The sequence below is a fragment of the Mastomys coucha genome, unplaced genomic scaffold, assembly GCF_008632895.1.
Source record: "Mastomys coucha isolate ucsf_1 unplaced genomic scaffold, UCSF_Mcou_1 pScaffold18, whole genome shotgun sequence".
NCBI classification, from domain to species: domain Eukaryota; kingdom Metazoa; phylum Chordata; class Mammalia; order Rodentia; family Muridae; genus Mastomys; species Mastomys coucha.
The window spans coordinates 81,301,876-81,315,108 of NW_022196900.1; the positions used below are offsets into that span (position 1 = coordinate 81,301,876).

Below are 13,233 nucleotides of genomic sequence, written 5' to 3' on the forward strand. Positions count from 1 at the left end.
CCCTGTCTTGAAAAACGAAAAGAGAAGAAAAGAAAAGAAAAGAAAAAAAAAACGTGAACTGGAGAAATGACTGAATCAAACACAGTCGGGCAAATGGCAGAAGTGAGCCAATGAAGGACGACTTTGGTCCACACCTCATGGTCACACTGAGTTGAGAGGGGCTGGGGCTGAAGCTGAGAACCGGAAACAAGTTTGGATTTTTTTTTTATGTTGTTTTGGTTTTTGTTCGTTCGTTTGTTTTGAGACAACCATGTAGCCCTGGCAGGTATCCAGTCTTTCTGTGTGGTGGAGGATGAACTCGAACTCCTGATCCTCTCTACCTCTCAGATGCTAGGACGTCAGGAGTGCATCACCACACTCGGCCCGATGCTGAATTTGAAGCCTTGTGTTGCATTGTAACCCTGGGAAAGTCAGTTTGACTTAAAATCTGGTTCTCTTCTCTGGGAGATGACCAAGAGCTAATGGGGTGCTTCTAGAGGTCCTTGTCCCTTGGCCACCTCCTGTACCCACAGTGTTGGTGTCCTAACTGTGAGCCTTACAGATGAAAACAGTTGGTCCTTAGTTTCTGAGAGAAGCAAAGATTCAGTGGGGAAGCTGAACTGTCTTCATTTTGCAGAATGGAGTCTGGCTCTCTGGCTTAGTAGTATTCAAGGCTTCCCGGGTTCGGTCAGGACCTCCAAGCCCCGCCTCCTCAGGTGTGGTCAGCACTTCCAAGCCCCGCCCCATTCCATGCTTTATCCTCCCACTGTCATGCAATTCACCTTTTCTCTGTCTTTCTCTGTGTGTCTGTCTCTCTCTTTCCCAAGACACTAGGAAAAAGAACATTCAACCGTGGCCATGAGACCAACCCAGTGAGAAAGAGTCCCTGACAGAGCTTTCCTGCACTGTCAGATTGAGGAAACACTAGAAGCAGAATTGGATAGGATGGCTCAGCAGGTTATTTTACCTGGCAAGCCTGTTGACTTGAGTTCAAAACTGATCCCGCATAAATGTAGGAGAGAGCCAGCTCCACAGAGTTCTTTTCTGACCTCGTGGTACCTGCACGCACACACATATGCAATAATATAAATAAAATTCACTTAGTCTAAGAAGGAAGAAGAGAGTGTACATACGAAGACCATTATTTGTTGCATGGCCCTAAAGAAAATTAATTGGAAAGCTGCGTGTGCTCAGGCCCCTGCCACAGATCCATAAGACAATCCAATTTGGCTGCTGATGTTCTAAGACTCACAGTTACCCAGGGCAATGGATACATACACAAGCACTTTGTGTGCCAAATAATGTGGTCTGAGGTACACAGAAAATGACAGGCAGGGGGAGACAGTAGAAATGAATACGACCAACAAATAATTAACACCCTTTCTAACACCGGTACTCAACTTGAGTCAGGGAGGAACCACACAGAGCCCAGTAGGTTAATTACAAAATCCACAGGAAAGAACAGATGACTGGGTAGCATCAATGAGTCTACTCTATAATCAGAGACATGCAAATTGAAGCCAGGACCACAGCTCTGTCGATTTAGTGAGCACAGTTTTTTTTTTCTTCCCTCTAATGAGAATACCCCCATGTGGGCAACCTTGCCGCTCAGCTCAGTCTTTGTTCATCAGGCCCTCCTGACCAGGCTCCTGTGGGATGCCTCCCATTGTTCTCCAGAGCTGAGAGAATCCAGGAGCCTTAAAAAATGTGGCTACAAAGCAAGAAGTCCCCAGAGTCTTGGATGGGTGACCAACCGCGCCACTCTCAGGGAGGCTGCTGGACCGATCCTCTGGGTCTCCTTGTCTGCATAAGGAGAATAGTATCCATGCCACAATGTCTGATGGATGGGAGGGCGAGGGCAGGTGTGAAAGGTCAGGACTGAAGCAGGTACCATACAGAACAGCTTGTTCTGAGTAACTATGTGTTCCTCACATCGTTTCTCTCTGAGGGGAAGCCGCTGGCTCTTCTAGCAATGGGAATCCTGGCAATAAATGTCAACACAATCACCTTCCAGCACCTCACCCAGAGAATCCATTAGAACTGCAAACCAAGGGTCTGAACTGGCATGACAAACACTCATAAAACAGCATGTGAGACAGACCGCTCCACGTGACAACTGCTGTGAAGCAGCCTAAGAGGGATGGTTCTCCCACAGTAGGGGGCTAACAGGAATTCTCCCTCTCCTGTGTGTTTGCTAAAGACTCATAAATTGCTCTTGTAATTGGAAACTAGTTACATATAATTACATAATTGTATAGAACGTATAGTCATATGGAATTAATGTTACGAGATATAATTAACCATTAATTATGTATTGCCAGAGGGGAGTTACTAGGCAAGAGATTTTTTAAAGTTATTTAAATCATAATATATTTTTTATGTTTTATTTGTATTTATATGTATCAAATAATCACACTGTATCCCATAAATGTACAATCAAAATATTGTCTTCTAGCTATGTCCTCGAGATTGCAACATTTGTCCTAGAGAGGGAGACATGGGAAGAGGCTCATGGAACTCATTAGAAGCTTACAGGACTCAGAGGCCCATGGGTGCCCCCCACCCAGGATCTCTAGCCGTAAACCACTGCTGAGGAAGAGGACCCTCTTCAGTGGACATGCCTACTAGCTGTGCAGAGATGGCTTCAGGGACACAGCTGCCCCAGTCACCTATGTTCCTGTAAGTGACCTCAATACACTCACTAGTCCACCATGCTGGAGTCGGATGGAATGTTCTTTGGTTTGCTGTTGTCTTCTATGGAGTGAATAGAAATAGATTCCTCTGGGCTGGGTGTGGTGGCACACACCTTTAATCCCAGAACTCAGGAGGCTGAAGCAGGTGAATCTCTATGTATGTGAGCCCAACCTCCTGTTCTATATAGCAAGTTACAGGCCTGCCAGGGCTACTACACAGTGAGACCCTGTCTCAAAAACAAAAACAAAAGAAACAAAAAAGAAAGAAAGAAAGAAAGAAAGAAAAAGGAAAAAAAGAAAGGAAGAGACTCCTCAGAAAATTCACTCAACAAATAATATTTAATATTATGCACGCATGTGTATATGACATATGCACATATGTTTGATATATGCAGATGTGTGTCCAGGTGCCCATACCCATGTGCATGTGGAGGATGTCAGATGATCCTGCTCTATCACTGTCCCTGCCTTATTCCCTTGAGACATAGTCTCTCACTGAATCTGGAACTTACCACCTTTCAGCAGACTGGTGCCAGCACACTCTCCTGTCTCCACACTCACAGAGCCAGGGTTAATGGTACAAAAGTACGCTTAGCTTTTAATGTGGCTGCTGGGGTCCTCAAGCAAGTGTTCCTCACCACTGAACCATCGCTCCAGTCTTAGCATCATTTCTTAATACATTTGAAAAGCGATTATAATGAGTGACCAAGGCCTATCAAGGAAAACTGGGTTCTTAAAACCAGGAGCTGCATCTCACTCTCTCTATTTTCCTGGCACACTGCTGGAGTCTAGTCAACCATAGCTATTGATCATAGAGTGCCTATGTGTGCTTTGTACTGTCTGTGTCCATTCTAAAGCAATGCCCACATCAGGCTGATCCTGCCGTCCCAAATGTATGCGCACAACTAAAGTTCTGACTGGTGTGAAGACCACAACCACCCTGGAACTGGGCATGGTGGCTCATACCTTTAATCCCAGCGCTCAAGAGCCAGGGGTAGGTGAATCTCTGTGTTTGGGACCAGTGTAGTTTACATAGTAAGCTTCAGGTCAGCCCAAGCTACACAGTAAGACTGTGTCAAAAACAAAGCAAAACACACCAGAGACATGCTAATATGTCTGCCAGAGAGCAGACGCATACTGAAGTTCCAGGGAAAGACAGAGAACATGCTTAGGTGACCTTGCCAGCTCCACCACTCTGGAACTGTCCTTATTTGCTATCCCTTCTGAAGGAAGGCATGTGCCCAGACAGCCACTCACACCCTGAGATCTTACCAACTTGCTTCCAGGTGATTTATCAGAGATTAACAAGACAGGTCACCCAGGACCTTGAACTATCCTTTTCTGGAACGGATCTCAGGACCCCTGTGACAGTAGATCTCCAACAGCCCGGCCACTGGTCATAGAGTATCGAGGCTATTTGAGGCTCTGAGTGGCCATGTGCAAATAGAAGTAGGTAGTCTTCATAGAGAAAGACCAGGCACAGGGAGAGATGTGGGAGGAGGGACTATGAACCCCTGCAGGAGACAGATGAAGAATGAAGAGTCTTATGATGCAGGGAAGCAGATGCCCCCCATACACACCTCACCCCCTTGGGTGCTTTACCCACCACAGTCTCCAACAGACCTCCTTCCCCTTGACCCAGCTCAAGAGTGCTTCTGTTCCTTGTCATCCAGTGACCTTGAACCAAAACATTAGCAAGTTGTCTTAAAAGACCTGGTACAACAGTGGACGTCTCTTTTGCAGCCATTATCTAATCATAGCCATTATTACCTTGTTGTTCTCAAAACTAACCTTATTAGACAAAGGATGTCGCTAAAACCACTAGACAAAGCGGGGAAACTGAGGCTCATTGAGGCAGTTGACACATAGAGCAAACCCTGAGTTCCAGTGATGGAGTGCCAGGCCAACTCCACTGTGAAGATGCCCACATTCTTAAAGGGGAGGCAGACAAGGAACAAAACATAACAAGTGCTTGCTTCACATGTAGCAAAGCTCTGGGGTCCTCAGGGTTGGCAAACTAAACAAAATGCAAGAAAATATCAACATCTGGGATGAAGTACTCTGGGAAGGAACACAAAAGAGTCTGCTAGCAATACTAGAGATGGAAGGAAGAACCTCTGAGGAGGTGGGGAGCATGTCACAGAGTAGGCTGGGTACAAAGCTGGGAGAAAAATCAAAGTAGAAGAAAGCCTTGAATGGATGGGAACAGGACTCAGATCGTAGAGTCATCGCTGAGCACACACAAGTGTCCACTGCCAGCACAAAGAAGTGGAGCTCTTGGGAGGTGGAAGCAGGAGGAACAGAAATTCAAGGTTATCTTTGGCTTCATAGAGTTCCAGGCCAGCCTGGACTACATCTTAAGGAAAAAAGAGAGGGAGGAAGAGGAAGGAGAGGAGAAGCAGGAAGAGGAGGGGATGAAGGAAGAAGAGGAGGAGGAGGAAGAGAAGGAGAACTTCCATCAGGCAGCATTGGTTTTGTTGTGGTCAAGAGATAGCCAGGGAGAACAGGGTGGGCAAGCAGAGGCAGGCCTCAGAGGGTTTGTGAACCAGGTGGGAACCTTGGCTTCAATTCCAAGTGCGGCTGGATCCACAGGAAGGATCTGGGAGGCAGCGCTGTACAGCATCTCTATCCAAATCCCCAAAGCCTGCAAGCATGTTCCTCTCCATGGCAAGAGGATCTCCCAGCTCTCATTAAGAATCTCGCTGGTGGGAAGTGTGTCTTAGATCTTCTAGCTTCGCCCAGGGTCATCATAGGGGTTCTTATTTAAAAACAAAACAAAACAAATAAAATAAAATAAAACCGCTGGAGGGTCCAAGTCAGAAAAGGAGATGTGACAGAAGAGAGAGCAGAAGGACAGAAGAACGGGACCACGAGCCAAGGGATGCAGGCAGCATCTAGTGAGCACCAAGCCACAGGAAAACTGATCTGCTCAGGCTGGCTAAGGTGGCATATGCCAGGACTCTGGAGACTGGGTCAGGAGGATTCCAAGTGGGAGGGAAAATCACTAGCCATTTGGATCCTAGGTGGAGCGTCAGCCCCAGAGTCTCTGTTGTCTCAAGGAGTCCCAAGTGTTGAGAGGCTGAAGAGGAGAAGCCTGTAGCCACCTCTCCCCCAACCCTGCCCCCAGCACGGTGCACATGCTCAGGCTGGCTAGGAGCTGCAGGCTGCTGAGATGCCCAGGTAAGGCCAGCATAGACATGCATCATCCACAGTGAGGAGCATCAGGCAGGTATAACGGTGGATTCCTGTCATCACAGCACTTGGGAAACTGAGGCAGAAGGATAGCCATGAATTCAAGGCCAGCCTGAGATACAGTCTCTGCCTCAAAAAGAACCAAAAACACAGCCTGGAACACAACCCAGTGGGTAAAGTGCTTCCTGGACATAGACGGGAGTTTGGAAAACCATCATTCATTAAAAAACTGTGTGTGACAGCAGGTGCCTATAAACCAACTCCGGGAGAGTGGAGACAGCAGGTCTTAGGGGCTCACTGGCCAGACTGTCTAGGTTCAGTGGGAGACCCAGTCCCAAAAACTAAGGTAGAGAACAATCAATCAAGGATGGTGTGAGGAACTAGGAATGGAGGAGGGGGCTGGGGATCTTACAGTATGTAGTTCAGGGAAGGAATCTTTTGAGTGAGGCTAAGAGGCATGGTCATGGCCATAGGCAAGTAGAAGTGGCAGGGTCGAGGATATCCACATTGTGTAGAACATTCCAGAAGAGCCAAGGGGTGGAGAAGGGAGAATGGATATCCATGAAGGAGATACCTAAGTCTGACACAAAGAGCTGTTTCAGACAGGTATCCCCATGTTCCTTGAGCCTGGCAAGGAATTCAGGACAGTATAAGAATGTCCTGAGAAGAGGGAGGAAAGGAGAGCTGAGGTACATCCTGGGGAAGGAGGGTGAATAGGCTTTCCAGACTCTGCCTGCAAAGGTGGAGACTGTGGGGAGAGGTATTTATGAAGGCACAGGGCCTCTAGGGGAGACCATAGTGGCTTTTGGCAAGGGAGCTACAGGACAGACAGGGTCACTGAGCTTCTGCACCATTCTTATGTCAACGTTTCCTGGCAGGAGAGACAAGAAACCATTCTGTTCCTAAGCTGTCTTGTCGGTGCCGGTGCTGAGGTAGTCCCTGCTAGGAAGAAAGTGACGGGCATGAAGTATGGGGACATTTGCTAATGTGCAGTAGTGCCACAGAGTTGGTTTGCTGATTCAATGATGTTTTAGGTTTGGAGAAGGAGCCATAGGATCTGAGCATCACCTGACTAAGCCTGCAGAACCACAGAGGCATGGACCATTCTGGCTGCCATGACAACCCTGGGCCATCAAATAGCCACTGGGTCTGTCTATGGTGCTGAGATCACAGGGTGAGTAAGACACAAGTCTTGTCTGTTAGGAGCTCAGGCACAGCCAAGGGTGGGCAAAGATGGGTGATGTTCCACAGATGTGGCTGACATTCTGAAGCTGAGAAGTTTAGGGGAAGAAGATGCTTCTAGAAGAATCCACAGGTGTCCATGTCGAAGCAGCAGAACCTTATCAGGGAAACTCTAAACCTTTTTATAGGCCACTTGCTTTATAGGCTGCGAATCTCTGAGCAGATTACCTGACATCTCAGTGGCTCTGCATTCGCACGGATAAGCGAGGGTCAGAAGGAGCCAGCAAGATGGCCTTGGGCTTGCTGACAAGTCTGAGCACCTGAGTTATACCCTCGGGAAGCATATGATATCTGGCCTCCAGGAGTCTGTGGGCACCCCTCCACACACTAAATAAATAAATAAATAAATAAATAAATAAATAAATGTAAAAGAAAGGGGCAGAAAAGTGGGGAAAAGGGAAAGAGAAAAATCTGTAGTTAGGAAATTAGGCCATAGATTATACACTTGCAAATTAGTGTGCAGAATATATTAATTGCACAGGAAAATCTCTTCCCTATGCCTCCATTGGGTCACATGCTCTAACCTCCATCCCTCCCACCCAGGGGCCTTCCTCCCTTTCTCACCCATCCTTGAGCAACACAACCAGACTGCTCAACTCCCACAGACTTCCTCAGGCGAGAAACCTGAGCCCATGCCCAGCACTGACAGCTTCGCCTTCTAGGGGGGCCAATGCTGAGTCTGTCTCTCTCTCTCTCTCTCTCTCTCTCTCTCTCTCTCTCTCTCTCTCTCTCTCTCTCTCTCTCTCTCTCTCTCTCTCTCTCTCTCTCTCTCTCTCTCTCTCTCTTGCTCTCTCTGCAACAAAATAAAGCCAAACAAAAGCCCAGCGCCTGGCGTGGCTGGTCAGGGAGTTATGCAAGTGTGTAAAAAAATAAAATAAAATAAACATTGCGTTTTCGGCATTTAAGGCTGTTTGATTAGGTGCAGAGCCTTAGCCAAGGGCTGATCGGACACAGGAGGCTGGGGCAGCGGGAGAGGGAAGGGCCTCTGGGAGGGGCTGCAGGGTCCTGGATTAGCTTCTATGAACTTGGGGAGGCTTCTGAGCATAAGCCCAGACTCTGGGCATTGGAGAGCCAGCACCTTCACTTCCTCAGGCTAGTCACCCTCCTGCTCCTCCCTGGTCTTTTGACCATCCGGACACCCCAGGGGCCATTCGTTCCTTGGCATCACCATCCCCTCCCGTCACTCCCAGCGACCCCGTGCCCTTGGCTCGACTGTCAGGGCTCCCTCCTCCACTAAGGAGATTCCACAGCCTGTCTTCATTACTCACCCCCACCCCCCAGTCAGCCCATCCTCTCCGCTGGAACCGAGCAGACTGCAGTTTGAGTTTCTCTCCATCCAGTCTAAAGTGAGGGTGGAACACAGCTGTTGGCCACCCTCAGGCGTATACCTCCCTCCTTCCCTCCAGGTTTAATTCAACCTTTTGTAGGTCATTACAGGTGTCTGGAACCCTTCCTTTCCTACTTTGTCATCTCACAAACATTTTTCGAGTTCCTGTCCGGAATTGGGCATCCTTCATTTCACGAAACCCTCAAAACAGATGAAAAAACGGGAGGCTCAGAGAAGTTAAGTAACTTACTCCTGGCCACACAGGCTATGGATGAGAGAGCAGGGGCTGGACTGGAGGGTGTGTTGTAGAATAGCCCACACTGATTCCAGTCCGAGGATCTGATAGGAAACTTTCCTTCCCCCGGTCTTACCAACTCGTCAAATGCTCTGAAGGTTTGACCCTGAGGGGAAGAAGGGTGTGGCCGGGCCATCACAAGCCCTGCTATTCTAGATCTGCCCCCTTTCCAAGATTCTGATGGAGGGCACAGGCCTTAGCAAGCATCCTGGGTCCCTGCTCCTAACCCAAGAAAAGCGGGTGCGGGGTGGGGAGAGGAGACGTGAGCTCGCGGCGTTCGCCACACAGCAGACGGCGCGTCCCTAGCAGGGGTGTGCGGGAGGGGGCTACGGAGTCCCGGGCCCGGCGCTCCAGTCCGTTTTTTCTTACGGATCGGGCAGGGGGGCCGGCCGGGGGTGGCGCCGGGGGATTCCCTCCCTCGTGCGAGCCGGGGACCGGCCCCTCTCCGGGCGCGGGGCGCAGAGCCCGGGCGGCGGACTGCGGGGCCCGCGCGGGCCGCCCCAGCACCAATGCACCGGGCGGGGCGCTGGCGGCCGAGAAGGCATTGAGCAACTGGGCGGCGGGCGGAGCGCGGGGCCGACCGCAACGCGGGACCCAGTGGCCGCGCCCTCGCCCCTCCGGGCTGCCCCGCCACGGCCGCTGCGCCAGGTGAGTCCTGCTGCCCGTGCCGTCCGCCCCGGGGTTCTGGGTCCGCGTCTAGGCGCAGCCGGAGCTGGGGAGGCAGGGCAGAGCCCGACCCCATCCCGTCCCGCTGCACATCAGCCCGGGGCACCCCGCCCCGAGTCTCCAGCCGCGACCTTCCCGCCCCAGCCGTGCCCCCACGCACCCTATCCGTAACCCAGCTGTGACCCAATCCTGACCCACGAGACCCAGTCCTGCCTTCAAGTCCCCAGCCCCAACTCACTCACCTCAGCCTTGCCCATTGCAACCCAGCTGCAACCCAGCTGCGACCCAGCCCTATCTGGAGTCCCTAGCCCTGACCCACGCGACCCACGCACCTTAGCAGTGACCCAGTCCCGACCCACGCACCCTAGCTGCGACCCAGCTCCGACCCACGCGACCCAATCTGGTTCGTATAAACCAGGTCCCCCCCTCGCATCCTGACGCAGTAGAAGGCCGATGCGCTGCACCATGGCCTGGAGGGGAGAGGAGTGCTGTGGCCACCCAGGGACGTCAGGGTGGACAGGGCACCGGAGACCGGATCCTGCGCATTTGGGGGTATGGGGGGGGAGTGGATCCGCTCCCCTGGCACCTGTCAGGGCGTCACAGAGAGGGAGGAAGGGGGGGAAGAGGAGAAGGGGAGAGAGAGAGAGAGAGAGAGAGAGAGAGAGAGAGAGAGAGAGAGAGAGAGAGAGAATATGAGAATGAATGGATGATGAGCAGTGCAGGCAAGCAGAGCAGAGCTTCTCTCCGCGTCGTGGGGTTGAGGGCAGCGGGGTGGGCACAGTCTCCGAGGAGCCTGGCACAGCTCTGCGATGCCCACAGGTCCGACAGGCACTCTGTTCCACCCCTGCCCCCGAAATACTTCGGCTCTTTTTGGCCTCCGATTCCTAGGCCGGTTGCCGATCCTAGAGATGGGAGTAGTGTTGGCTAATGAGAAGCCATCGACATGGTTTACATTTTTGGGTCTGTATCTGACATCTGACGGAATACCAATTCATCCTAATAACGTTGTGGCAGGCAAAAAGGTGAAAGTTCTTCCAGCCCCCTGCTCAGGCTGAATTTCCGCTTCAGCTCCACCTGCAGCTGAGTCCCCTTCCTCAGTGTGGGTCCACCCTGTAGGTTCTCCCCTCCCTGACCCATGTGACCTCAGTTTGTGATCTCTGGCCATCTCAGCCTCTGCCCGCCCCCCCCCCCCCCCCCAGAATTCTTCACCCTGTGCTGGCCCATCCTCAGAGCCTTGATGACCCAAACTCCTTAGCTCTCTGCAAAAGCCAGTCTCCAGGACACCCAGGCACTTAGTTCCCAAATTAGTTTTAAAATTCTCTGTCCTTAACTCCACAGGGCCATGCTTCCCTGTAATCCTTTCTCCTTCGTTTGTGATGGAGTAAATGAAGGTCTAGCCCCTGCAGGTGGGAGGAGGTGCAGAGGAAGTGGGATTCTGCCCTAGTCAGCAAGGTTGTCCTCACCTCGCCAGCGCCTAGGGCCTTGAAAGCTGTTCATTGCTCTTTTTCACAGGGTGGTATAATGAGCCCTCCCAAGTGAACTTGTGAGCTATAGCAATTCAACACCCAAAGTATTCTGGAAATTATGGTAGAAACAAGCAAGGGTATTTAAAAGTCTACCCTCTGCTCCTGGCTCCTCTCCCTGTCCTCCCGAGTATCAGTGCCCCCTTGAATGCTCAGGTGGGACCCAGAGTAGCTGGAGGGAAAGGCAACCCCAGAGGTAGGAGTCTGTGGCCCTTGGGAACTTGGTATCACAAGAGTCTAAGATCTAAGACCTGCCCTGTGTCTAATGGTCACTCCAGCAAATTGTCAGATACTTTGGCAATATTTGGGCCATTGTTTCCAGCCTGAGACTGGCTTCAGCTGTAGCATATGCACTTCTCAGGGATGACTGCTCAGCTCTTTACCCACACTGCATTGCTCCTGTCTGTTGCTTGTACTCCCCGGTATGGATGAACTATTAGCTCATTTGCTTGGTTTGAGATAAAGATACACAGTGCCTGAAAGTATTTGAAATTCTTTCCACTCCAGGGGGAAGTCAGCACCCCCCATGCCAATGAAACTCACATCTGCCCCTCCTCTTCATGCCAAGCAAAGACAGGTTTCCTGGAGATCTTGGTGGGGGTTGAGAAGGAGTTCTCACTGGCAGGGACTCCAGGGATTTAGTGAGTGTGCCAAGGGCAGGCCAGAGGGGAAGCTGGGAGGATGAGGAAGGAGTGGAGAGTAAGAGGGGCGAGGAGTTGCCATTGGCTGGGCTGCTCAGCCCTTGGTCTTGAAGTCCTTTGTGCCCTTCTGTGGGCACCAGGAGTACGGAGACAGCTAGGAGATCTTTCCTGAGTAGTGGACCCCACAGAATGAAGCCAAAGTCAAAGACCCAGGCTTGACCCTAGACTTGTTTGAGGCAGTGTTTGCAGGCACAAGGACTGGTGGGCCAGAGCTGCCCAATCCTAGCATCCTATCTGACACAGGCTTTTCTGAGAGGTGACATCTTCAGGACCAGGGCCACAACCACAGAGACATGCAAATGTGTCAATTGCATGCCAGGGTTCTGCATTTAGTATGCTACCCTGATGAGTCAGAAGATGTTAAATTCCTTCATCCAGGGCCATAGGATCCTCCAACACACAATGAAACCTCATTCATGAAAAATGTAACTATATTAACTGAAACCCCACTATTGCCCATCCTGTTCTGAGCACATGGTGGATGTGCATACCCAAGCTGTATCTAAACCAGACTCTTGTAGATTAGAAAATAGGCCCAAAGCTTCTAGGCCAATAAGCAAAAGTAACACAGCTAATTCACCAACAGGGTTGGCCTTGCAAGCCTGGCAGCCTGACTCTGAAGTCTGTACCCATGGCCTCGTTCAGTACACCTGGCTGGATAGCCATGGTTATAGGGACTGGGGTGTGACATAGGGGCTGGGGTGTGACATAGGGGCTGGGAAGTTTTGGGAGTATTAGGTGGTGGTGGGGGTGGCACATAGGCAATAGCAGCTGTGGGGCACCGGGGTGGTGGGGGCATCTCTGCTGGCTCCAGCTCCAGCACCAGGTGGGATCCATCAGGCTCATGTAAACACTTCTCACAGGCAGCTTAACCACTTGAGTGTGTCTGGCCTTCAAAGCCAGGGGGAGAGGCCGAGGAGGGAGGAGGGAGGTACCGAACTCCCTCCGGGGGTAATGATTTATCTCCAGTGCAGGTGGGCTCTGCTGGGGCCTCTTTGGGAGGCCAGGGGGTGGACTGGGCACAGAGGAGCTGAAAGGGAGGAGGGAGGGGGCTGGAGGCTCCATACTGAGGATCTCAGATTTCTCATTAGTAAGCCAAAACAACTCAGAACCAATCCCAGTTTCATAGGTGAAGAGCCTGAGGTTCAAGGAGGCCAAACGACCAGTGCAATGACAACTAACCCGTGAACAGAGCCCCCCCCCCCCCACCAACCCTCAGGGGAACAGGTCAAACGCTCACCCTGTGAGCCTAAGCGAGTGATCTGGTGCACTTGTGCACTTTCTCAGCAGGCGGGCGTGTGGGCGAGCCTGTTGTGAGTGCACGACCCTGTCAGTGGGAAGGAAGCTCTCGCTCCTGCCCCTCCTTAACCCTGAAGCTCAGATGCCCAACTTCTCAGACACTGCAGCAGGCAGGGACAGTGCCCCTGCCCCCATCACCCTGGCCACTGGGTCCAGAGCCCAAGCTCTCTCCGGGCTGGGGGATTATCGCCATTCTCTGAGTCTCTAGCCAGGACAGGCAGTTGCTGCTGTTTATATCCCCTCACAAAAGCCAGGCCCGCCAGGCCTGCTGTGTCAGAGTTTCTGTGGCTGGGGGTGGGGGGGGGCCGGGGGGGGG

At 51.5% G+C, this 13,233-nt stretch overlaps 1 protein-coding gene across 1 annotated transcript in view; it reads left to right on the top strand.

The window, feature by feature from the left end:
* The first annotated feature begins 9,182 nt into the window (after positions 1 to 9,182).
* The window catches only part of Rspo1 (R-spondin 1), a 24,136-nt gene continuing 20,085 nt past the window's right edge, over positions 9,183 to 13,233 (top strand). The window contains exon 1 of the mRNA XM_031378612.1: positions 9,183 to 9,376. The gene's annotated coding sequence lies outside the window, so the exon portion shown is untranslated. The remainder of the gene's footprint in view (positions 9,377 to 13,233) is intronic.